General features: G+C 37.4%; 1 non-coding gene across 1 annotated transcript; it reads left to right on the forward strand.

Moving 5' to 3' along the window:
* Positions 1-24,328: 24,328 nt before the first annotated feature.
* On the forward strand, positions 24,329-24,399 carry TRNAG-GCC (transfer RNA glycine (anticodon GCC)). Its single transcript has one exon. It is a non-coding gene; the product is annotated as a tRNA-Gly (tRNA).
* Positions 24,400-25,918: the final 1,519 nt, after the last annotated feature.

The following is a 25,918-nucleotide window of genomic DNA, read 5'->3' on the forward strand; positions in this document are numbered from 1 at the left end:
TGATTAGAATAAGTCTGACCTTGAAAGAGAGCATGGCTGTTCAAGTTCTGATAAAGCAGATATCTTAACCTTAATGCTTGCATCACATCCATCACTGTAATGCAGCTATTGAGGCCTCTTGGTATACCGGGAACTGGCAACATCTCACCTTTAACACTGGAAGTTTATAACAGTGATTCTTCCTAATCAATTAGGAACTTTAAAAAAATATTAGTTCTGGAGTGCCACTCCAGACTTATGGAATCAAAAACTCTGCAGAGAGCACAACCTCTGTTTTATAAAGCCCTGCAGGTAGTTCTGATGCACACTCAAGCTTAGAACCACTGCTTTATAAGAATCAAATGCAGACCAGTAGGAAAATTCGTCCCATAAGTCACTCATTAAACAAAATTTATTGAGCACCAGAATGTGTCACACCTTTTGCTAGTTTCTAGGGACATACAGGTGAACAAGAAAAGCATGATTCTTGTCATTTCAGAATTTATTATCTAGCAGAGAAGACTAACATTAAACAAATAATCTTAAGTACAATCAATGTGTGTTACAAAAATGCAAGATATTATGAGAGTAAATAACAGGCTCATTGGATTATATAGTCTCCATTTCTCACTGTCCACCCATGTCCATTCTTCTCAGCTCTGGGAGGTTGATCTTTACGGACTTGCCGTCAAACTTCTGATTTGGCTTGCCAAATGGTAACGTCAGGCAAATATTGGTGTGTTGGAGGAGAATGAGGTCAAATTATTTATTCCCCCAGCTCTGTTCACACCGGCCTAAAGTTGGCAGCTATGGCATTCCACTGTCAAAAGCCTTAGCTGCTTTGAGCATCCCTCTTCTGAGATGCAGCTCTGGCTATCTGCTGTACTTCCAGGGAGCTATTCTCTTGCTTTGCACTTCAGGCCTAGGGATGGAAAGATTCCCTGTTGTTAACCCCAGGTGTTTTACCACCCCCTTCAATTCCATTTAACCCTGCCCACAGCATTGTAAATAATGTCATATAACTCATAAAAATCTTCTCAATTACGCTGCACTGTTTCTGCCAGTACCATGATTAATAGAATGACTTTAATCAATCAAGATAAATCAAGATAAATTCAAAGACAAGTCAGCTGTAATCTGAAGGAGAGTAAGAGTTAACCAGACAAACAGGCCAGGAGTAAGGCTCTGCACATCATCTGAGATGCCGGTCCAGGGAGGCTGAGGTGTGTGTACAGTGAGGAGAGAGGCTTGAACAAGGTGTAGCTTGAAAGCCTGTTGTGGAATTTAGAGTTTATTTTCTGAACAAAGAAGCCTTAGACTGTGAGGCAGTGTGAACATATGTTTTACTTAGAGACATCCCGTTGGCAGCTCTGAGAAAGGAAACAAGAGCAAGTAAGTGCAAACATTCTTTTTAGGAGTCTGACAGTAATCCAGATCAAAATGTGCTTGAATGGTGATGGAGGGGGTAGACAGACATATACATAATTATTTAGAGGTAGACTTTCCCATGAAAAATCAAAGCTAACTCCCAGACTTTAGGACTGAGACAGTCTAGCTGGAAGATGGAAAAGTGAGATGGAGAAAGACTTGTCTAAACAATATGAGAATACAGTTTAAAACATGTTGAGTTTGAGTTATGTATTTGTCATTTAGGTTACTTTGAACCCCAAATAACCTAAATCCCTTCCTCAAACTCACTTCAATGACAAACATGTTTCTCTCATGGCAGAATGTCCAGATTGGGGTTGGATGATTTCGTGGCTCAACAATGTCTTCGTGGATCCTGGTTCATTATGTTTTGCTGCCCCACATACCCAAAATTGGTGTTATCAGGAAGCTTTATCCTGAGAGGGGGGTTTCCTTTGCAGTTTTAACTGCCTTCTCTAGAAAAAGAGAAGCTTCCTTGTTTATAGCTAGAGGAAAAGAGAAAATGCTCCCTTCAGTGTGATTATGCCCACAGAGGTCCCATGTCTACTTCTGGACACAATACCAGATTCAAGATGGATGCCCAGCGTGGCATCACTAAACTAGCAGGACCCACCCTGGAGCTGGGGATGAGGGGTGGGAGGGAGGATTTGGATGTCTGAGCAGAACTGGAGTTCTGATAGGAAAGAGAAGGTGGGCGATTAATAGGGTACTCTGCAAGGTGCTCCCCAAATAGCCACATAAAGCCAAATGGGGTTATATGAGCCTACAGCTCAGATGATAAGACTAGAGTAGAAATATAGACTTCTGAGTCATTGACACATAGGTGAAAATTAAAGCCACAGGAATCACTGAAATTATCTAGACCCATTTAAAATGTAAAGAGGAGATGCAGCTCTGGAATACAGACCAGGGTACAATATTTAGGGGATAAATAGCGGAGGACTGGCTAACAGTGAAGTTAACGGAAGAGCCCACAACATGGCTTTCTATTAAAAAGGGAGAGAGGGATGGAAAGATCAAAGGTGATGATAGAGTTATATAGTGAAAATAGGATTTAACAAATGAATGTAAATGCTGAATCATTAAATTGATATCTCTTTTAGTCTCCAATATCTCTGAGTACCTAGAAGTAAAAACCTAAAATTGTGAAATTGTAACCAATGTCAAATTCTGAAGTATGTTCTACAACTAATTGTGGTGCTGTGCTTGAAATGTATTGCTTTTTTTGTATATATATTATTTTTCACAAAGGAAGAAGGAAAAAAGTCGATTATGATGATAAAAAAATATTTAAGCCATCTATCCTCCTATATTCTGGAGCACCTAGAAGGAAAAAAATCTGAGAAGATGGTATGTTAGCCCACGACTCTGGGATCTGTCCTGTAACTACTTGATGAAGAGTGCTTTGAAAACTATTGCTTTTCTCTTTCTTTGCTTTGTGTGTATATTATACTATACAATAAAAAAGCTTAAAAAAAGGAGAGGGGTAGTAGAAGTGCCAAGAGTGTGTGGGGTCAGTGTCAAAGCTTTTGAAAGGTCAAGAAAGATGACGTCTAAAGAGGTTTTATCCTGCTTTATGTCATTAGTAATCCTGCAAGGGCATGTTCTGTTGACAGGCTGAGGTAGAAGCGTGATTACCCATGAGCTACTGTCCACCCAAATTCTAGATAGAAACCCTAAGGAAGTACTCTGCCACTGCTTTGGTCATAAAGTCCACGCAAACTTGTGTTTCAAGAGGGATGGACCACTGTGATTGTAGGTTAAGGATCACGTGTCCTCACTGAGGTCAGGAATTCAGCATCCTGGGATTCATACCCTTGCCAGAATCTTATGGAGTGGATGAGAAGCTATCACTGCACACCCTACTCTGAATGCCAGCCAATACAAAGAGCAGATGTCAACCCTATGACATAAACACATTTTTTTCTGGGATTTTGACTTTGAAAGGGAGTTGAGAGAGAGAGATGTAGAACAGACTTGCTTGAGTATCTCGAGCAAGTTTAAATGCTTGTGCACAGAGCCAAATAGGAAGGGAGCAGTTAAAGATACAAAAGAAATGGAAGCTAATCAGTGGATCTGAGGAAATAATTATTTCTCACCACCCCTCAGAAAATGTATTTATAAAGCAATTTTTAAAAGCTCTTGGAAGAAAACCCAGGCTGTCTCTTAACTATCCTGTTCATGCTTGGGTAATGAAATGTTGAACTACATTTAAATCACATTATGTAGTCTAGAACCTGAAATTCCAATCCAAAGACCATTACATTAATCAACCCTTCAAACACGATTAAAAATAGGATTCCCCCCACCTATCTCCTTTACCCAGTCAGGATATATTGCAAGAAGGCCACCTGCCTTTGCAAAAGGGAATGTAGTATGAGCTTCTCTCTTGTTGGCTCACCTCTTGCCACATTCTTATCTGCTATTGCTGACACCTCTAAATTGGAGCCCTAGGATGAAGAGAGGAAAGGGAGTCAGAAAAACCTTTACTGACTAACACTATTTGTTTTTTATTTTGTATTTTTATTACAAAAGTTGTAATGAAAGATTTCTTTCTGTAGAAGAAATTATGCAGAAAATACAGTGTTCCCTTATATTCTCTCATAGACACAGAATTCCCTATTACTGATTCTTTGTATTAGTGTGGAACCTTTGTTACAATGAAACAATATTATTATAATTATACTCCTAACTTCAGTATGCAGTTTACATTAAGGTTCACTGCTTGTGCTATGCACTCTATTTTTTAAAAAATCTTTATTCCAGTAACATATACAGTCTAAAATTTCCACTTTTAACTATATTAAAATATAATTCAGTGCTGTTAATTACATTCATAATGTTGTGCCACTATCAACACTATTCATTCCCAAAACTTTTCCAACACCCTGAACAAAAACTCTGTACCAATTAAACATAAATTCACTTCCGTACCCCCAACTCAGCCCCTGATAGCCTGTATTCCAAATCTGACTCCAAGAATCTGCTTGTTCTAATTATTTCATATCAGTGAGATCATACAATATTTGTCTTTCATTCCTTTTCATGGATGAATATACCACAATTTGTTTGTCCGTCCATCTGTTGATAGACACATGGGTTGCATCCATCTTTTGGCAATTCTGAACAATGCCACTGTGGACATCAATGGGCAAATATCTGTTCAAGCCCCTGCTTTGAATATTTTTAGGTATATACATAGGAGTGGGATTGCTGGGTCATATGGTAATTCTGTGTTTGATTATCTGAGGACTCCCCAAACTGTTTTCCACAGTGGCTGAACCAACAATGGATGAGTGGGGTCCTATTCTTCCACATCCTCTCCAACATTCGTTTATGTTTGTTTGTCAAGATTTACAATCCCAAAGCTCTTTTAATAGCAGCTATGCTGGTTTGAAAATGGTATGTACCCCAGAAAAGCCACGTTATCTTAATCCTCGTTCAATATTGTTTAGGGTGGATTGTTTCTAGATTGTTTCCATGGAGAGATAATCCACTCCCCTGTGGGTATGGTCTTTGGATTAGAAGGAAATATGGCTCTGCCCATTTAAGGTAGGTCTTGATTATCTGACTGGTGTCTTTTAAAGGGGAAGCATTTTGGAGAAACCTCAGAAGCTAGAGATGACAGCCAGCACAAGACCCAGACATTTGGAGCTTCAGAAAGAAAATGCCCCTGTGAGAGCTGCTTGAAGCCAGAAGCCAAAGGACCAGCAGAGGCCAGCCACATGCCTTTCCAGCTGACAGAGGTATTCCAGACCCATCAGCCTTCCTTGAGTCAAGGTCTTAATGACATTCAACCTTCCTATCCATGAGCATGAATTGTCTTTCCATCTATTTAGGTCTTCTTTGATTTCTTTTAGCAGTGTTTTGGAGCTTTCTGTGTACAAATATTTGGCAATCCTGGCTAAGTTTATTCCTATATACTGGATTCTTGTGGTTTCTATTTTAAAAGGAATGTTTTCCTTAATTATCCCCTCAGTTAGGTCATTACCTGTGTATAGAAACATTACTGGTTTTTATGCATAAATCTTCTATTCTGCCACTTTGCTGAATTTATCAGCTTAAGTAGCTTTGTCATAATTTTCTCAGAGTTTTCCAAGTATAGGATCATGTTGCCTGTGAATACTGCAAGTTTTACTTCCTCCTTTCCTATTTGGGTGCCTTTTATTTCTTTTTCCTGCTTGATTGCTCTAACAAGGACTTTTAGTACAATGTCCAATAATGCTGGTGACGGTAGGTATCCTTGTCTTGTTCCCAATCTTAGAGGAATTCTTTCAATCTCTCACCATTAAATATGATGCTAGCTCTGGGTTTTTCATATATGCCCTTTATAGTATTGAGAAAGTTTCCTTCAATTCCTACCTTTTCAAGTGTTTTTATTAGGAAAGGATACTGAAATTTGTCAAATTTTTTTTAGCACCAATCGATATGATCATGTGATTTTTCCCCTTTCAATTTGTTAATGTGCTGTATTATGTTGATTAATTTTCTTCTGTTGAACCACTCTTACATTCCTGGTGTAAACCCCACTTGGTCGTGGTGTATGATTTTTTACTGTATTGTTGGATTCAATTTGCTAATATTTTGTTGAGAAATTTTCCATCTATGTTCATTAGGGAGATTGGTCTGTACATTTCCTTTCTTATAGTGTCTTTATCTAGTTTGGGTATTAGAGTGATATTAGCTTCCTAAATTAAGTTAGGTAGTATTCCTTTTTCTTCCACTTTTTGTAAGAATTTGAGCAGAATTGGTGTTAGTTCTCTTAGGAATGCTTGGCAAAATTCCCCTTTGAAGCCCTCTGGTACTGGGCTTTTCTTTGTATGAAGTTTTTTGATGACTGATTGAATCTCATTACTTGTAATTGGTTTGTTGAGCTCTTCTATTTCATCTTGAGTCAGTGTAGGTAGTTCAAGTGTTTGTAGGAATTTGTCTATTTCATCGAAGTTGTTTAGTTTGCTGGAATATTGTTGTTCATAGTATATGATTTTTAAAATTTCTTCAGGATTCATGATAACAATGCCCCCCCATTCCTGATTTTGTTTATTTGTGTCTTCTCTTTTTTTCTTTGTCAGCTTAACTAGGGGTCCATTGATTTTATTGATTTTCTCAAAGAATCAACTTTTGGTTTTGTTGGTTCTATTTTTTTATTTGTTTTCCAGTTAGTTTATTTCTGCTTTTATCTTTGTAACTTCTCTTCATTTGTTTGCTTTGGGGTTATTTTGCTGTTCTTTCTCTAATTTCTCTAGGTGAACATTTAAGATCTCAATTTTTGTTGATTCTTGTTTTTTAATATAGGCATTTAGGGCAATAAATTTCCCTCTCACCACTACTTTTGCCACATCCCATAAGTTCTAATATGTTGTATTCTCATTTTCATTTGTTTCCAGATTTACCAATTTCTCTAGCAATTTCTTCATTGACATACTGACTATTTAAGAGTGTGTTGTTTAATCTCCATGTGTTATGAAACTTCAGGTTCTTTGGTAGTTATTCATTTCTGGCTTCATTCCACTGTGGTCAAAGAAAGTGCTTTGGATAATTTCAATCTTATTAAATGTATCAAGACCTGTTTTGTGTCCCAGCATATGATCTAGCCTAAAGAACTTTCCATGTGCATTAGAGAAGAATATATATCCTGGTATTTTGGGGTGTAACAATCTATATATTTTATTAGTTCGAATTCATTTATCACATTTTTAAGTTCTCTTTTTCCTTGTTAGTCCTCTGTCTGGTTGTTTTATCCATAGTGAAGAGTGGTGTATTGAAGTCTCCCATTATTGTTGTTGAAACATCTATTGCTTCCTTCAATTTTGCCAAATTTGCCTCGTGTACTTTGGAGCTCCTTAATTGGGAGCATAAACATTTATGATTGCTATTTCTTCTTGATGAATTGTCTCTTTTATTAATATGTAGTTCCCGTCTTTGTTTCTCATGATGTCTTTACATTTAAAGATTATTTGATCCGTTATTAGTATAGCTACTCCTGCCTTCTATTGGTTAAGGCTGGATAGAACATCTTTTTCCAGTCTATCACTTCAATACATTTGTATCCTTGGACCTAAGATGCATCTCTTGTAAACAGCATACCGATGGATTATATTTTTAATCGATTTTGCCAGCCTGTATCTTTTAATTGGTGATTTTAATCCATAATGTTCAAAGTTATTACTGTAAAAGCAGTTCTTGAATCCACCTTATCCTTAGGATTTTATTTGTCAGATCTATTTTTTTCCCCTCTCTTTCTTTTTATCCTTTAAATTACCCTTACTGGTACTCTTCAATACTATGCCCTCCTCCAGACTTCTGTCTCTTATATTCCTTTTTTCTCCAGATGATGGAACTCCCTTTACTATTTCTTGTAGGGCGGATCTCTTGTTGACTAGTTCTTTCAGCCTTTGTTTGTCTTTGAAGATTTTAATCTCTCCCTCAAATTTGAAGGATAACTTGGCTGGATACAGAATTCTTAGCTGCACATCTTTCTCATTCTGGATCTTAAATATATCATACCAGTGCTTTCTCATCTCCATGGTGCCTATTGAATAGTCTGAACTCAGTCTTAAGTGTTTTCCCTTGTAGGTAGTAGATCATTTTCTTATGCTGCTTTTTGGTTCCCTTCAACATTTGACAGACTGTTTAGTATGTGTTTTGGAGTAGGCCTGTTTGGATATATTCTATCTGGGGTTCATTGGACTTCTTTGATTTGTATATTTATATATTTTATAAATGGGAAGTTTTTTCCGATTGTATCTTCAACTAACCTTCCCTGCCGTTTATTCTTCTCTTCTCCTTCTGGGACACCATGATTCTCATATTTGTGTGCCTTTTGTTGTTCATCATTTTCCTGAGATCTAGTTCCACTTTTTTCCACCTTTCTTGCCACTTGTTCTTTTGTGTGCTCTACTTTAATTATTTTGTCTTCTAGCTCACTTATTCTTCCTTCCACTTCTTTGAATCTGCTACCGTGTCTGTAGTATATTTCTAATTTTTTCTACTATCTTTCATCTCTGTGAGATCAACTATTTTGCTATTTAATATTTAAAATCTTTTTTATGCTTTTCTGGCATCTTCTTGATATCTTTTATTTCTTTATAAATATCCGTAAGTAGTTCCATTTTCTGTGTCCCCTCTGGTGTTTTAATTTGGTCATTTTCCTGGGCTATTTCTGACTGGATCTTAATGTGTTTTGTGATTTCTGTTGTGTTCAGGGCATTTATTCACCTTAATGAGGTTATTTTTGCTAGTTGGTTTCCTTCACTCATCTAAAGTTTTGTATTTACTTGGTTTTCATTGGAGGTTCACTTTTTTTTTTTTTTGAAGGGTCACTTTTGCACTTGGTTTATCAGTAATTCCCTGCCAAACCAATCTGGCTCTCATAGAGGGGATGCAATTCTACTATGGTCTATTAAAAGCTAGCAGGGATAATATACAAACTTGGAGAACTGAAGTCAAGAGCATGGGTTATCAGGTTGGGGCCTGTTATAAAGGTTCCTAGATTGTAAGCTCTTATAGCACTCACATCTATTTCAGAGTTGTTACTGCTATTTCTAAGTTCCTGAGATGTTGAGATCATTGTGTATAATCTGTTAACTCCTTGGAACTTTAGTTTTGTGTGACACCTGAGACTCAGAGTTAGAGCATTAAAGCTATGAAAGTCAGCATTCTCTCACACAGGAACTGTAAAAAAAAAAGTTGAAAAAATGTTCAGACTTTGACTAGAGATGTGAATGAAGCTGATATGGATAGGACTAAGGTAAATCAGAATACAGGTAGAGGATAATATTGACTATTTTAAAAACTTCAACTTCTGTATGAGACCAAAGGGATTGATGTTTATCTGGTGCAAAATTTATATTTTTGGTAACACATTATCTAATCCAACTTGTATGGTCAGTTTATTTGAACACTATAATTACATGGAACCTTGAACAGGAAGTGAGATCTTGTTGGTTTGTACAGGTTAGTGTGATGCCCTGATAGATCCCAGAGTAATTTGGGCAGAGAGTAAAAAGTATTTGCAAAGTCTACTTGGGGGACTGGGGAGAAAGGAGGAAATATTAAACTTCCCCATCTGGGGAATTCCTGACATTCTTGCAAGCAGTGGGGACAACCAATTCAATAGACTGAGCCCTCGATCTTGGGGCTTGCCCCTATGAAATTTATTCTTGCAAAGAAAAAGCTAAGCCTACTTATGATTATGTCTATGAGTCACCTTCAGAGAACCTCTTTTGTTGCTCAGATGTGGCCTTTTTCTCTAAGCCAAACTGGCAGGTTTAACTCACCTTAAACTGTACTTAATATCTAAATAGAAAACAATAACAGACATTTTTTTTAACCTAACAATGATCATCTGTCCCGCATATGAACTAAATCTCTCCATATACAAAATACATTCATTTCATCACAATATCACAAAAGCCTTAAGTCATTTCAGTATCAATACAAATACAATACCAACTAAAAGATAACACAAAATCTCATCAAAGTCATGTACAGGCATGGTCTGTCCTTTAGAAAAATTCTCCTCTGATTGTGGACCTGTGAATTTAAAGTAAGTTATCTGCTTCCAATATACAAAGAAGGAACAGTCATAGGATAAATGATCCCATTGCCATTGGGAGAAATTGGAAGGAAAACAGGGGTCACTGGACCCAAACAATTTCAAAAACCTGCAGGGCAAACTCCATTGGATTTCAAAGTCTGAGAGCCATTTATCCTCAGGGCTTTAGAAAGTAGCCATCCCACCCTCTCCATTGGTCTACACAGTGGCTTTGCTCTCTTCAAACACTAGGGTGGTTGCAATCTGGGAGACATAAGGGAGACTGCCTTTTACTTGGCTCCACCCTCTCCAGGCTCCAGGGAAGCACCCAGGATTGCTGCCATCTCTGGGGCACAAACTCAACCCTTCCAGAACAATGGGGTGGCAGCTGGCACACCCAATCTCCGGTTTATGCACTCCCCCCTCTGCAATGCCTGAGGTTGTACAACTCTTCCTGAGCAATGCAGAAAGAAGATGCTGTTCTAGTTTGCTAGCTGCCAGAATTCAACATACCAGAGACAGATTGGCGTTTAATAAAAGGGGATTTATTTTGTTAGTTCTTCAGAGGAAAGGCAGCTAACTTTCACCTGAGGTTCTTTCTTATGTGGGAGGGCACAGGGCAATCTCTGCTGGCCTTCTCTCCAGGCCTCTGGGTTCCAAGAACTTTCTCCAGGGTGATTCCTTTCTGCATCTCCAAAGGCCTGGGCTGAGCTGCAAGTGCTGAGATGAGGTATGCTGAGCTGCTTGGGCTGTGCTATGTTGAGCGCTCTCATTTAAGTACTAGCCAATTAAATCAAACATTCATTGCAGCAGACATGCCTCCTATCCAACTGCAGATGTAATCAGCAACAGATGAGGTTCACATGCCATTGGCTCATGTCCACAGCAATAGATCTAGGCACCTTCACCTGGCCAAGTTGACATCTGAACCTAACTACCACAGGTGCCCTCTGTTCCTGGCACAAACTCACCCTCTGTAGGAGAGTGGATGTGGGTCCACTCTCCTGGCCTGAAATTTCTTGGATTCAGACTCCAGCTTCCATGTTCTGCCTCCAAAGTTATTTTTCCTTAAATTTGTCCCTTTTCCTGTCCCTTTTAATCCAGACTGGCAGTGGTTCCACTTATACAGATCCCACAACACTCTTGTTGGTTTTCTATGCAGCACACTAGGATCATGCCCATCAGACACAAAGACTTTCCACAAATCCTTTCTGGAGAACTCCATCTGCAATCCTTGCTTGTCCTGTAATGGCTGACTACTTCCAAGTTTGGTAAATCCTCATGTAAGGCACTATTCTTTGGGATCTCCCTCCTGGAAGCCTAGAATTCTCCACACCTTCAATTCCCAGCCTTCTGTACCCAAGAGCTCAGTCCTCAATTTATCTCTCTACTGTCACATTTCACTATCAGCTACAAGGAGAACCCAGGCTGCCTTTTCCATACCTAGTTTGGAAATTTCTCCTACTACATATATAAGTTTATTACCCTCAAATTCTGCTTTCCATCTACAAAGAATACCTTCCTTGCTGTTTTCAATGGCGTGTTCCTCATCTCTCTCTAAAGCCTTATCACAAATAGCCTTAGAGCCCACATTTCTACCAACAGTCTCTTCAACGCAATTCAGGCCTTCTTTATCAAAATCATCTCAACTCTTCCAAAATCTTCTCCTTACCCATTTAGAAAACTGTTCCAACACGTTTGTTATTTGCAAACTGAAGCAGCACCCCACTTCTCCAGTACCAAAATCTGTTTTAGCTTTCCAAAGCTTCCAGAATGCAACACACCAGAATGATTCCGGAATGGATCAGCTTTTAACAAGGGGATTTATTTAGTTATAAATTAATAGTTCTTTAGAGTAAAACTCAGCTGGCTTTCATCTGAGTTTCTCTGTCACCTGGGAATGTACTCAGTGATGACTTCTGGGTTCCAATGGCTTTCCCCAGGTGATTCCTTTTTGCATTTCCAAATGTCTGGGCTGAGCTGCAAGTGCTAAGATGAGGTAAGCTGAGCTGCTGAGTGCTCTTCTGACCTCTGCCTTTTAAACCTTCAGCTAATTAAATTAAATCTCACCCATTGCAGAAGGTGCTTCCCTTAGCTGGCTACAGATGTAATGAGCCATAGATGAGTTTCACATGCTAATGACTTAAATCCATGGCAACAGAACCACAGGGCATCTTCACCTAGCCAAGATGACACATGAACCTAACTACCACAAGAGGTAAAATAAATTGGGTGGATTGCAATACCAGTTGTCAATGAGAGGAAGGGGTAAGGGGTATGGGATGTATGGGGTTTTTCTTTTCTCTTTTTATTTCTTTTTCTAGAGTGATGTTCTAATAATGATCATGGTGGTGAATACACAACTATGTGATGTATTGTGAGTCATTGATTGTACACTGTAGATGGACTGTATGTGTGTGAAGATATCTCAGTAAAAATAAATAAATAAATAAACAAATGAATAAGCTAGGCAGGGATGCACGGGTATTTCCATGGCATGATTCCCACCCACCCGACAGAGACCAGCATGACTCCGGACACATGAACAAAAAAAAAAAACATACCCACAGCAATAGTAGGCCCCAAAGCCAGCATGAGACACTGCAATGTATATTGGGAATGAACTCAGACTGGTACCCACAGAAGAGAAATAAAAAGTAGAAATAAATATAAAATAAATTTTAAAATAGAAAACAATATAAATACATTAAAATTTTTTTTAAAAACCTAGGCAGATATGGAGTTAACCAGACTGCACTTCCCCTTGTCCTCAGCAGATGGCCCCCTTGGGCCCCCTCCTCCTCCCAGGCCTGCCCCTCCCCTGCAGCAGCTGGCTTGGGAGTGCCCCCTGCGTGGGACAGGGCAGCTGCCCACAACACTCAGCAGGTGCACCGCCGCAGGGGCAGACATTCATGCCCCTGGCTTCCCATGGGTGGGCCGGCTGTGGGGGGTGAGGTCTCCCAGGACTGGCCCCTCCCCTGGACTTGCACAGAGGCTGCCCTGCTTCCCTGTGCAATCCCCACCTCTCGACTAGGATCCCTGGGCAATGCTGAAGGCCCTCCCCACTGCCAAGCCTGGGGTCACAGTCCTGGCTACCATTTCTGTCCCCTCCTTGTGCCCCACAGCACATGGCGAGCCCAGTCCACCCCACTCCACCATCCTCCTGGAAATTCTCCCAGCATTTGGACAGCTGGTTTTTCTTAATTCCACACTCACCAACAGAGCAGGTTATTACACAGTGCATTGCAGGGACACAGGTTCAGGGCACACCAGAAATTTTCAGCATATGATTTCTCTATTGTTTGCACAGCATAGAGAATCTAGAAAAGCACATAATCTCTTTGTCACTTACACAGCACAAAGAGCTCAAAAAATCAGGGGAAGAAGTCCCATCGCGACCTCCATGGCCAGAACTGCTCAGAGCAGGGTCTCCAGTTGATGGCAGCTCCTCATGCTCCACTCTGCATCTGAGAAGTGTTGATTGAGTGTGGTTTTTATCCACCTTGGGGCAGGCGACGATGTGGGGAGGGACCCTGCCTCTGAGAAGTCCTGTTCAGATCAGCATCTGGCTTTCTAGGGTTACAGTCTGGCCAGGTCTCTTCCTTACACTCAGCATCTCTCCCAGGCTATGGAATGGCTCACAATGGAAAAGGAAGTGAGGGTAGCAGAAGGCTGGAGGACGGTCTCTTAGTGTGTGTTCATGACTTCCCCAGGGAAGGCAGTGGGGGTGGGAGAAGCCTGGGCATGATCTGCAGGTACCTGTGCACTCTCTAATGTCACTCAGTCACTGCAACCCCTTAACTTTTTTTTTTTTTTTGAGTTATGGGGAAGATGGTTTTGCCAGTTTTTTCTAGTTGTTTGAAGATTCTAGGGAAATGGCACCCTGGAGTAATTTACACTGCCACTGGTTAACCAGACCCTTGACTGATACTATTTTTAAATATGCTTTTGCACTCTTTGGTTTTGGCAGTTGTTTAAAGCCGAGTCATTCTTTAAAATGGTTCTGTGGCTTCTTTGGAGACCACCACACAGACACTTCAAACTGCAACTCTTCTGCAACGGGCCATGCATCTGTTCCTACAGCTCCCAACCCACTCTGGAGACAAGCACCCAAAACACAGAGTTTATACTGGAGACACGTCACTACCCAGTCTTCTTGGAAAACCTTGTGGTTGTGTGAAATTATACATTTTCCCTATTGTTTAAGTCAGTTGAGTCATAGTTTTGTTATCTGAAGCCAAAAGTACTTTTGCTGATACGGAGTCACGAGTTAAACTTTATTTTTCTCTTCCTGGTAGCCTCATTTTTGTATATACGACTTGGCTGATTTGGTTTACTTGCTTGTCTGCTTGATTTCTCTGTAAGAAATTTCAACAGTACTTGTTTGGAAATTCTAGGCTTAATGATTGCAGAGCCTCAGAAAAGATATTTCTATATAGGAAGAATATTGAGAAAACTAAGCAACTGATTATGAATAAAAATTATAAATAAAAGCATTTTTAAATGTCTTGAGAGTCAACAACAAAGACAGACGACTCAATGCAAAAAATTGTCAAAATCCCTCCATGCCCCGGCCACCTGGGCTGAGACGAGGGGCGGGCCTAAGCGGACAGAAGACAGCGAGCGGTGGGCGCGGGTCTCTGCCACGGAGCATGGGTAGGCGAGTGGGTCGCTCATCTGCCTCAGCCGAGCCACAGCCCCACAGCAATCTCAGTCATTAAGAAAATGCAAAACTATTTGGTATATGCAGCAATCCAAAGGCCATGGGCTGAATGATGAAGACTGGTCTGCTACAGAGACGGTCACTAGGTTGACCAGTCTCAAAGAGTATATGGTGGAACCAATAATGAAGCCCCGTCGTCACAGGATTCTGGGTCTATGTGTCATACTTCACAGGTGTTATAAGCGCAACAGAAAATGTGGCTGTGTATACTGTGAAGCCTTAAGAAATTTCTTCCAGTGGGAGGTTTTTATAAAGTAAAAGTGTACGAAACTGACAATAATAGTATTTATGTAGTCTACAAAGGAGAAGAGCGTTTAGGGATTAGCACTAGAGAAGGACTTAATTCCTTTCATTTTGTGAAAAAAAAAAAAGAAAAGACCTTTATCCCCTTAGTGCATTAAGGAGCCATCAAACAGCTGTCACACCTCTGCATTGTGCTCTAGAGTGCCTGAATTATTGAAATCATTGTAAAGCCTGCTTTAAATTGAAATCTGTTTTAAACCCAAATTTGTAAGAAATCTTCAGTATCATTTAAAGAATATTTTATCTATGGGTTAAAATTCATTTCATTTTCAGCAAAATGTTTTGGTGTAGAATTATTTGAAAACAAAGATGATGTGTTTGTGTTGTTTCCTCCCTCATCTCATGGTTGGTAACCATTTTTTCTTGGTATGTAGGAACGGTAAAAATGTTTATAAGATTTACAGTAGGTGAATTTTATAAAATATAAATTACAAGTGGCTGCAAAGTCTGGAAACATAGACAATATATATATATCTTTAGTAGGTTGAACTCTTCATTACTTCTCAGGTATACTGAAGGTACAAGTTTATTCAGTGAAAATGATACATCATATCATCTGAGGCAAGGCTTTAATGTGCACTGTTCATTGCAATTTTGCACAACTTATTGAACTATTGATTGCAAGTGAAGAATAGCACATTGAACATAGCATGTATTATCAGTAAATTATTTATTTGGTATTTTGTATTTTCAGACTTTATAGCCACTTGAACAATTTTAATTCAGAGACTGAAGAACAATTATTTGTTTTAAACCTTGTTAAAATAGTTGACATGCAAAGGATAAACTATTTTGTGTAAGGCATCTCCTCTGTTTAATTTTGTTTTGTTCTGATCATTAAATTTATCTCTATTTATTAAAAAAAAAAAGAGAGTGGGCAAAGGACTTGAACAGACATTTCTCCAAAGAGAATAAATAAATGGCCAGTAAGCACATGAAAAGTTGCTCAATATCATTAATCTGTAGGGAAATGCAAATCAAAACCACAGTGAACTATGGACAATAATTATTAATACAAATATAATAATATTCTTCCATGAATTTTAACAAAGACACCACATTAATGCAAGGTGTTAATAAAAAAGAGGGAGCAGTATGTGGGAACTCTGTATTTTCTGCATAATTTGTCTGTAAACCTACAACTTCTACAATTAAAAAAATTATATTAAAAAACTCACCAATAAAACCCATGCACAGTCAGTGAGATACCACTTCACATATACTAGAATGACTACTATTAAAAAATGAAAAATAGCAAGTATTGGCAAGAATATGAAAAAAATAAGACTACTCATAAACTGTTGTTTGGAGTATAAAATCGTGCAAATACTGTGGAAAACAGTTTGGTGGCTACTCAAAAAGTTAAGTGTAGAATTACCATATGATTCAGCAGCCCCACTTCTAGGATATAGCCAAAAGAATTGAAAGCTGGGACTTGAACAAGATATTTGCACATCAGTGTTCATAGCAGCATTATTCACAACAGCCAAAGATTGAAGCAACCCAAGTGTCTATCAATGGATGAATGGGTAAATACATAGAATGTGGGGCGGGCCAGGGTGGCTTAACAGGCAGAGTTGTTGCCTGCTATGCCGGAGACCCAGATTTGATTCCCGATGCCTGCCCATGCAAAAAAAAAAAAAAAATGTGGTGTGTATGTACAAAGGAATATCATTCAGCAGTAAAAAAGAAAGGAATGACATTCTGATACATGCTACAACATGAAAGAATCTTAAAGACACCATATGGAATGAAATATGCCAGACACAAAAGGGCAAATGTTGAATGGTCTCATTTATATGAAATAATTGGAATATGCAAATTCACAGAGTCAGAAATTAGAATACATGTTACAAGGGATGGGAGTGGGGTGTGCAGAATGGGGGAGGAAATACTTAATTTGTAACGAGTTTCTGTTTGAGGTGATGGAAAAATTTTGGTAATGCATGGTTTTAATGTCAGCATAACATTGTAAAGATAATTAACACCACTGAATTGTATACTTGAAAGTGATTGCAATGGAAAATTTTGTTATATACATGTATATGTTACCATGAAAAACATTTTTAAACTAATTTTGAGAGCCTTATTTCCAAATCAACCAAGAGCAGAGTTCCCAGACTTTTTTCCTCACACCTTTCGTAGATGAGTTCCCTCTGAGAGTGACAGATTTCATTTTCAGTGTATTTTGGAAATTAGATGGAATGCCCATATGTTTTAAACAGTAACTCTAATATGTCTACCACATAAAAACTGACAATAAACCAAAAGAAGTGGAACAGAGCCCACTTAATTTTGCACCCAGCTGCATGCTAAAGTAAACACACACAATGAAAACCTATTTGAAACCAAATATAACTGCTATTTTCAGATGTCTAATTTCTTAAGTAATGCATTCTACTATGAAAGATTTAAAGAATCCCAAAGTTCCTTTCCTTTTTTATAAGTATTTTCAAAAAGTAGATAGAACTTAAAATGTTTTACATAAATGGGGTCATAGTAAATATTGTTCTGTGACTTACATTTTCAATTTGTTTTGAAAAATTTCCCAAGTCAGATTATTGAGCACATTTTAACAACTGCATACTATTCAATAGTGGAGTGCATATAATTTATTCAACAATATCTTTTTTTTTTCACATGGGCAGGCACTGGGAATCGAATGTGGGTCTCCAGCTTAACAGGCGAGAATTCTGCCACTGAACCACCGTGGCACCACTCTCAACAATATCTTTTAATAGACAATAAGTTTCCTCCCCATTTTTAGTTAACTGCAATTCTTCAATGAACAATAGGCATTCCCTTATTAATATCTCACTATCTTAATGTATGAAACAACATGCCCTACATAACCACCTCAACTGTAGCAAGCCTATGGTCACTAGCGTGGCTCCTTATCTTTGTTTAGCATTTTAATAAATCAATTGAAACAAAAACCTGGAACAACAAGGCGTCCTTTGAATCACTCTGATATGTTTGCATAAAGTTTTTTCTTTACGTACAGAGAACTAAGAGATTGGCAATAGCATACCATTTGAACAAATAAATCACTGCCTGCATGGGCATTACCTAAAATAGTGTGCTTAATAAGTGTCTTGTGTCTCAAAATGGATCTGCAACATCCAAGTTCATGAGCTGACTAATCTGAACAGTAATGCAAGCTGACTTTAGGCATGCTTTATTAGACCATATTTTCTTTCACCCTCCTCCCCTCACCCCCGCTCCCTTCCTTCCTTGCTTTCCTCTTTCCCTCCTTCTTCTTGCATTTTAAGTATTTTAGAATATACCTTTCCAGACTCGGTACTTCCATTATTCACTGAGACAAGCTGTATAATTATTATTATATATGCACAGCCACTAAGTACCTCTAATTTCCACAATCCAATAGACAACTAAAAGATCAGTTTTGAAAAGTGGTTGTCTTTTAAGCAGGTACAGATTTAAATTTGCCAAACGGTTTGGTTTTTATTAAGAGGGAAGACTTACAGTACATTTTTATTGCCTGAAAGAAAATCTGAGCACACTTTTAATGTTATCACGCAGTTTATAAATAGATTTTCTCATTCAGCAGAAAGGAAGCAGAAATTTCCTAAGTTTTACATAAGGTATCAAATATTCCTGTGGTTCATGGGTGGACAAAAACAACACGGAATCTCCCTCACTTATTACACTCTGCATTAGCAGCAATTCTTGGTTTGGCAACCTAAGAAGAATATTGTAACAGAATCACCCTCTGAAAGCAACAGAGGGTATTTTTAGACTCCTGAGAGGTCATGATCAGCTCTTTTTAGGTGTGGATTTCATGTATTAAAATTCAGTAACTAGTTTTCCAAAGTATAATGCCCTTAAGGCAAAAAGCATAAATGAAAAAATGCTTTGGGGTCCCAAATAGTAACAAAGAATATATTTTAATTTTAATTCCAATATTGTTTTCAGTTGTTATTGGACTTGTGTACTGTTGGATCCTACGTCCTTAGGCAGCCAGTTGTAAAAGGCTTCTGTGATTTGGCAGTGTGGGAGCCCACAAAGGAATGAAGTTCTTCATTTCCAATTAGCAGAAATGTCAGGTTAAATATCAGTCAAGTGTAGCAATAAATAACATTCCTTGTATGTGTCTGAGGAACTTTTGTCAAACAAAATTTCCTACCAGGTTGAATTTAATTTAGCCACACTCAATAAAAGACATTTAGAGAAACTTTGTAAATAGATTTCTTAGATTATAAAACTGGCTAAAGTTTCCCAGTTGAGTCTTTTTTTACATCTTAACTTAATTATACTCTCCCAGGGTTTTCATTCTAACATTCAGGGGCAAACTCTTCATACTTTGTTTGGCTGGAGATTGTTTTAAAAAGTAATGGGTTAGGGGCGGGCCAAGGTGGCTCAGCAGGCAAGAATGCTCGCCTGCCATGCCAGAGGACCCGGGTTCGATTTCCGGTGCCTGCCCATGTTAAAAAAAAAAAAAAAAATGTAATGGGTTAGGGTGGGCCACCGTGGCTCAGCAAGCAGAGTTCCTGCTGCCATACCAGAACCGGGGTTCAATTCCTGGTCCTTGCCCATGCACAAAAAAAAAAGAAAGAAGAAAGAAAGAAAAAGAAAAAGTTATGGGTTACGATTGTGACCATGTCAAGAATGTTTGTATGCTTGTTTGTTGTTTACAATAAAAATATTTAAAAAAAAATAATGGGTTAGAAACAAGTTTGATTTTTATCTGCAAGACACTTGCAAAATGAAGGTAAATTTTAAATATACTTTAATAAATCCTGAAGACATTCTGATTCTGATTCATTCTAAATAATCTTAAGTAACTGTCACAAGCATTTATGAGTTATATCACAAGTACGTTCTCAAAATTTAGCCATATGATGTAGTGTTCCAATACTATTCAAATTTTTGACATGTGTATTTAAAATTTTATTAATCACATAGGAAAAAAATAAATGACTATTATTAGTTCTCAATTTTGCTGCACATGCAGTTTATTTGGTTCCTGCTTACTAGTGACATGGGATCCTGGAAGTGGAAGTTCCATTCATTATTTATTTTCTATAACCAAGGTTTGCCAAATATTCACCGCTAATCCCTTGGCTGATTCCATTTTCTAGACAGGAAATCTAAGGCCTGGAGATGGTGAATAACTTGTCCAAGCTCACATAACATTTTAGTAACTAATCAGAATTAGCTTTTTGGAAATGTCAAGATGTGATTTAACCAATCAAATGATCTTAGAATACCAATACAGCACCTGAAGATAGGAATCTACCGTGCTGATGCCATAGAGCAAAGATACAGGGACTTGCTGTATTTGAAAAATTTTTTAAATGCCAGTACCTAAAAGGAAAAAAACGTCAAAGTGTCTGAACAGAAAAAGAACACAAATGGCCAAGTAACATATAAAAATATATAAACCCTCAGTAAGAACTGAAGAATAGAAAAAAATCAGGGAAAACACACAAGTGTTTAATAGTAGTTATTTCTGGGAATCAGGATCGTAGAAGGGAAGACTTTGATTTTTAAAGCAAGCATTTTTGTGTCATTTATATTTGTTACAGTCAGTAAGTAGGATAGTCAACAAATGTCAGTTGAACTTCTGCAGTTTGCCAAGCACTGTTCTGGGCATTTGGAATAATCAGTGAACAAAATGAAAATTAATGCTGTCATGGAACTTAGACTCAGCTTCTGTACATTGAAGTTCAAAACAGGGCAAAGACATCTTTAATTCAAGCTTGATTCAAAATGCAACAGAAAAATCAACAGTTTGGAAAAGCTTTCTTAAGCAACAGAAGTTACCATGGGTTTTTTATTTTGTTTTAATGACTGGGAGAACAAAAGACCCAGGATAATATAGTAAGACACAAAACACAAACTAACAAAGTAAAGCAGAGTTCAGTGACATAATATCACAACATGTAAACTATCTTTTATCTACAATTCTAGCCATGTTTTATGATTTCATGAAATTATCTAAAGCAGGAATCACAAAACAAAGTAAACAAGAACATTTGTTTATCTACAGAATTTGATTTCTGTAGCACATTTCAGCAAGCTCTTGTCTGTAGCTTGGTGTCAAATGACAGAAGGAGGAAGAAACCTAGGAGGGAAATTAGAGTACAACAAAATACAATGTAAATTGGAATTTTGAATCTCAGCCCAACTGGTTCAGTTAATTTACTGAACAAGGTATTGTAAATATTCCTGAACATGGGCATTTATGCACTGCAGCTGAATAAACCAAGAGATTGTTTTAAAATCTCCGTTTAATTAAAATTTGATTCCCTTCTTAACAGGGGTGACTCATATTTCTGGTTTAATATTTTCCATTATCAAAAAGGTGACTGATTTTGTCCTACTCTTAGAAGATACTCATTTTTATTTATGAGCCTATTCATATTTTTCAAAAATCTTTGAGACATATATGTATGAACACCTTACCATTCATGGTGTAGTTACAATATAAAAGTTATATTTTACAATATTCCTAAATTATACTTGAAAATTTTCTGTACTATATGATATATTTTGCACAAATTTAATTTTGGATGCTACAACAGACTAAAAATTTTCAAAAGTGCTTTGCATACATACTTTGTACTTTGTCAGTCATTTTGAAGGAAACGGTAACTGGCAAGTATTCACCTATAACTATCATAGCTATATTCCTACTGAATGAAAGAATTACACTATAGAGAGCTGCTGCACATATGAAAGTAAATTCTATTTCATATATTCAATTTTCACTCTTAACTTGGATTCTAAAATTATATATGTATATATATATACACACACAGAGATATTCTCTATATATTGTGTGCAAGATTTTTTTCTTAATTTAATTAACTAACAAATGAAAAACTCCAAGATAACAGTGGTTGAGCATGATTTCTTAGTAATAAGAAGAGAGCAATGAATATTTTTGGTGTATTTTATATTGTTACCTACATTTCAAGTTTGATGATACCAGTTAAGCATTCTACATCTTTTCATCAAATTTTCCTGTGAGTAAGGTAAATAATATATTAGAAATTTAATCCAAATACTCCTGATTCTTTTACACATGATTCTTCCAAATGTTTCTTGGCAAAATCAAATAATCATCTGAGAGTTGGTGGACAGTTTTTTGGGAATTCTTTATAATATTTTACTTGTTTAATTCTATTGTTTTTACCTTTTCAAATGGTAAGTTTTATTTTATAGAATATACACTAATACTGAAAATCTTGGATTCACAACTAAAATTCTGAATTAATGAAACACCAATTAGTTGGAGCAGGGTGGAATGGTGAATTTCCCTGCAGTGTTGGGGAGCAGAAATGGTATGCTTTGGTTCTCATTCAACTTCTAAATTCATTCAATTTCAATGGAAATACAGAAACAAACCATTCATGTTGTTTCTGTAGTCTTCATTAAAGGCTTGAGAGAAAGGAAAAAGGAAATCGGTAAATCAAAGACCTACATGTGCCAGGACTTTGAAAGTATATTTTCTTATTAATCTTTACAACAGTTCCTTGACATAGAAAATATTATTTTCCACATTTTAGAGATGAGGAAAAGTAACTTTCACAGTGTCACACAATTAGTAAGTGGTTGTGTGGACCAGCACAGGATCGTTATGTCTCCAGAAACTCAATCCTTAATGACTGCACACTCTGTTGCTCCTCTGACAGAATTTTTTTTCTGTTGCATTGAGAATAAGTAAAGAACAGAGGTTCTGATTTTCAATCCTGCCTCAACTGCTACTGATATGACCTAATATCAGTAGTCTACACAAAATTTCCATAATTTCACAAATACAACATTCTACAATATGGAGGAAAAATAGAAATTGATCTGAAGTCAAAGATATTTGAATTTTCATTTATGCCAGATTACTTCCACTTAAGCATATGCTTTTTAGCCAGAAGCACAGATACATAATATAATATGTGTTCGATGAGTCAAAACATACTTCTGCGGGGTGGGAAAGAGGGTGAGAAGTACTTAAGTCACTGCTCAATCTATGCATAACTCTTTATTTTGTTTTACCTTTTAATTTTTATTCTAGAAATATATACGTTTTGAAGTTTCCTCTTTTAACCACATTCACCTATACAGTTCAGTACTGTTGATTATGTAAGCAATAATCTACTATCATCACCATGCATTTCCAAACCTTCACCATCAGCTAAATAAAGATTCTGCAGAAGTAAAGCATCAAAAACATTAGAGCAGAAATTGATGAAATTGAGAATTAAAAAAGAGAATCAGCAAAAGCAAAATTTGGTTATTTGAAAAGGTCAACAAAATTAACAAATCCTTAGTTAGACTATTAAAGAAAAAAAAGAGAGAAGATACAAATAAATAAAATCTGAAATGAGAGGAAAGACATTACTACTGACCCCACAGAAATAATAAGGATCATATGAGAATACTTTGAGCAACTGTATCCCAACAAACTAGGCAACTTAAATAAAATGGACAAATTTCTAGAAACACACAAACAACCTACACTGACCGTAGAAGAAATAGAAGATCTCAACAGGCCAATTATAGGTAAAGATATTGAATCAGTCATCAAAAAACTTCCCACATAGAAAATTCCAGGGCTAGATGGCTTCACAGGTGAATTATACAAATCATTCCAGAAGAATTAGTGCCAGTCTTGTTCAAATTATTCCAAAAAATTGAAGAGGAGGGAATACTACCTAACTCAATCTCTGAAGCCAGCATCATTCTTATACCAAAGCCAGGTAAAAGCTCTACAAGAAAAGAAAATTACAGACCAATTTCTCTAATGAATATAGATGCAAAACCCTCATGAAAATTCTTACAAATAGAATCCAAATGCACACAAAAGGAATTATACACCATGATCAAGTGGATTTTATCACAGGAATGCAAGAATGGTTCAACATAAGAATATCAATTAATATAATAAACCACATTTAACAATACAAAGGGAAAACACACATGATCACCTCCACTGATGCAGAAGGCGCATTTTACAACATCCAACACCCTTCTTGATAAAAACATTTCAAAAGATAGGAATAGAAGGAAACTTCCTGAGCCTGATAAAGGGCATATAGGAAAAACCCACAGCGAACATCACACTTATTGGTGAAAGACTGCTTTCCCTCTAAGATCAGGAATAAGACCTAGTGGCCCACTGTCACCACTGTTATTCAATTTTGTGTTATATATTCTAGCCAGAGCAGTTAGACAAGAAAAAGGAAAAAAAATGCATCCAAAAAGGAAAGGAAGGAATAAAACTTTCATTATTTACAAATGACAAGATTCCATATATTTAAAAACTTTCAGCAAAGCTACTAGAGATAAATGAGATCATCAAAGTGGCAGGGTAAAAGATCAACATGCAAGGAGGTGCAAGGGTAGTTCAGTGGTAGAATTCTTGCCTGCCATGCAGGAGACCCAGGTTCGATTCCTGGCCCATGCACTTTTGCGCCCAGAGAACTATTCAACAAATGGTACTGCAATAATGGGATAGTCACATGGAAAAAGAATGAAATGTGACCCCCACCAAACAGCATACAAAAAAAAAAGATCAACATACAAAAATCATTAGTGTCTCTATACACTAATAGTGAGGAGAAAATTTTTAAAAAAGTTTCATTTACAACAGCAACTAAAAGAAATATCTTAGAATACATTTAATCAAGGATGCAACGGACATGTACACAGAAAAACTGCAAAATATTACTAAAAAAAACCAAAGAAGATCTAAATAAACTAAATCTCTACTACCTCTGCCCCTGTCAGGGAAGGATTGAAAGAATAGCTGCCACTAGCTTTGTCCAGGGTGAGTTGAAACAGTATTAGAGCCAGGATTCTATGATCTAAATTGGTAATCAAAAGCAGTGATCTGTGCTTGGCCATGCCCATACCTGTTCTAGGGTAAGAGGGTTTTTGTATCACTTTTGACAGAGCTTCCAGCTAGGGTGGCCCACCACAGGAATGTGGTATGGACACCAGCAGCCACCATGTGGAAGGAGTTACTCAGTCTTCTTTACTGTTTATTAGCCTCTTCCTCCTGTTCCTCCCTGAGTCCTGTACAGTGTCCTTTTTGCCTCCAGATCCCCAGAACCATTGTTACAGACAATCTCTGCCTATTTAATAGATGCTTTTGTGGAAAGACTAAGTTCTAGAGCTCCCTACTCTGCCAACTTGCCCAGAAGTTCTCTGTTTGACTGATTTTAAATTCCTTTGCCATCTATGTTACAGCTCATTTATGTTTTCCCCCTTCTTTTGCCTCATCCCCTTTCTTCCTTCTCTTTCTGATGAGAATGGAAAACACAACTTAAATGACAAATTTTGCTTCATTTTTTGGGAGAAAATGCAAGATGGAAATACAAGATGTTTTGCCTTATCTATTTTCAAATTCTTTAGGGAAAGGATTTGTTTTGGTTTGCTAAAACTGATGAAATGCAATATACCAGAAATGGGTTTGCTTTTACAATGGGAATTTATTAACTTACAAGTTCACAATTCTAAGGCTGTGAAAATGTCTGTGTTAAGGTATCAACAGGATGATACCTTCTCTGAAGACTGGTTACCAATGAGCTTGGGCTTCTCTACCAGAGAGTAAGTTACATGGTAACATCTTTTGTTCCATCTTTCCAGGGTTTTGTTTCCAGCATCTGGTTTCAGTAGCTTCCTCTCTCAGCCTCTGTAGGTGTATCCTTGTCTTAGTTTCATCTATTTTATCTTATTATAAAGGGCACCAGTGAAATGATTAAGACCTATCTTGAGTGAGGTGGGTCACATCTCAATTGAAATAATCTAATCAAAGGGTCCCACCCACAATAGGTCTGCACCCACAAGAATGAATTAAAAGAACATGATTGGATGGTGGAGTAAGGTACACTGGATTTACCCCTGCTCCATATAACAAGATAGGGATGGAGAAAAAATGACCAGGACTGCAGTCCTTGGTGGTGGTGGGGGGTGAGTAATTG

Source organism: Tamandua tetradactyla, chromosome 5 (genome assembly GCF_023851605.1).
Source record: "Tamandua tetradactyla isolate mTamTet1 chromosome 5, mTamTet1.pri, whole genome shotgun sequence".
Lineage (NCBI taxonomy): Eukaryota > Metazoa > Chordata > Mammalia > Pilosa > Myrmecophagidae > Tamandua > Tamandua tetradactyla.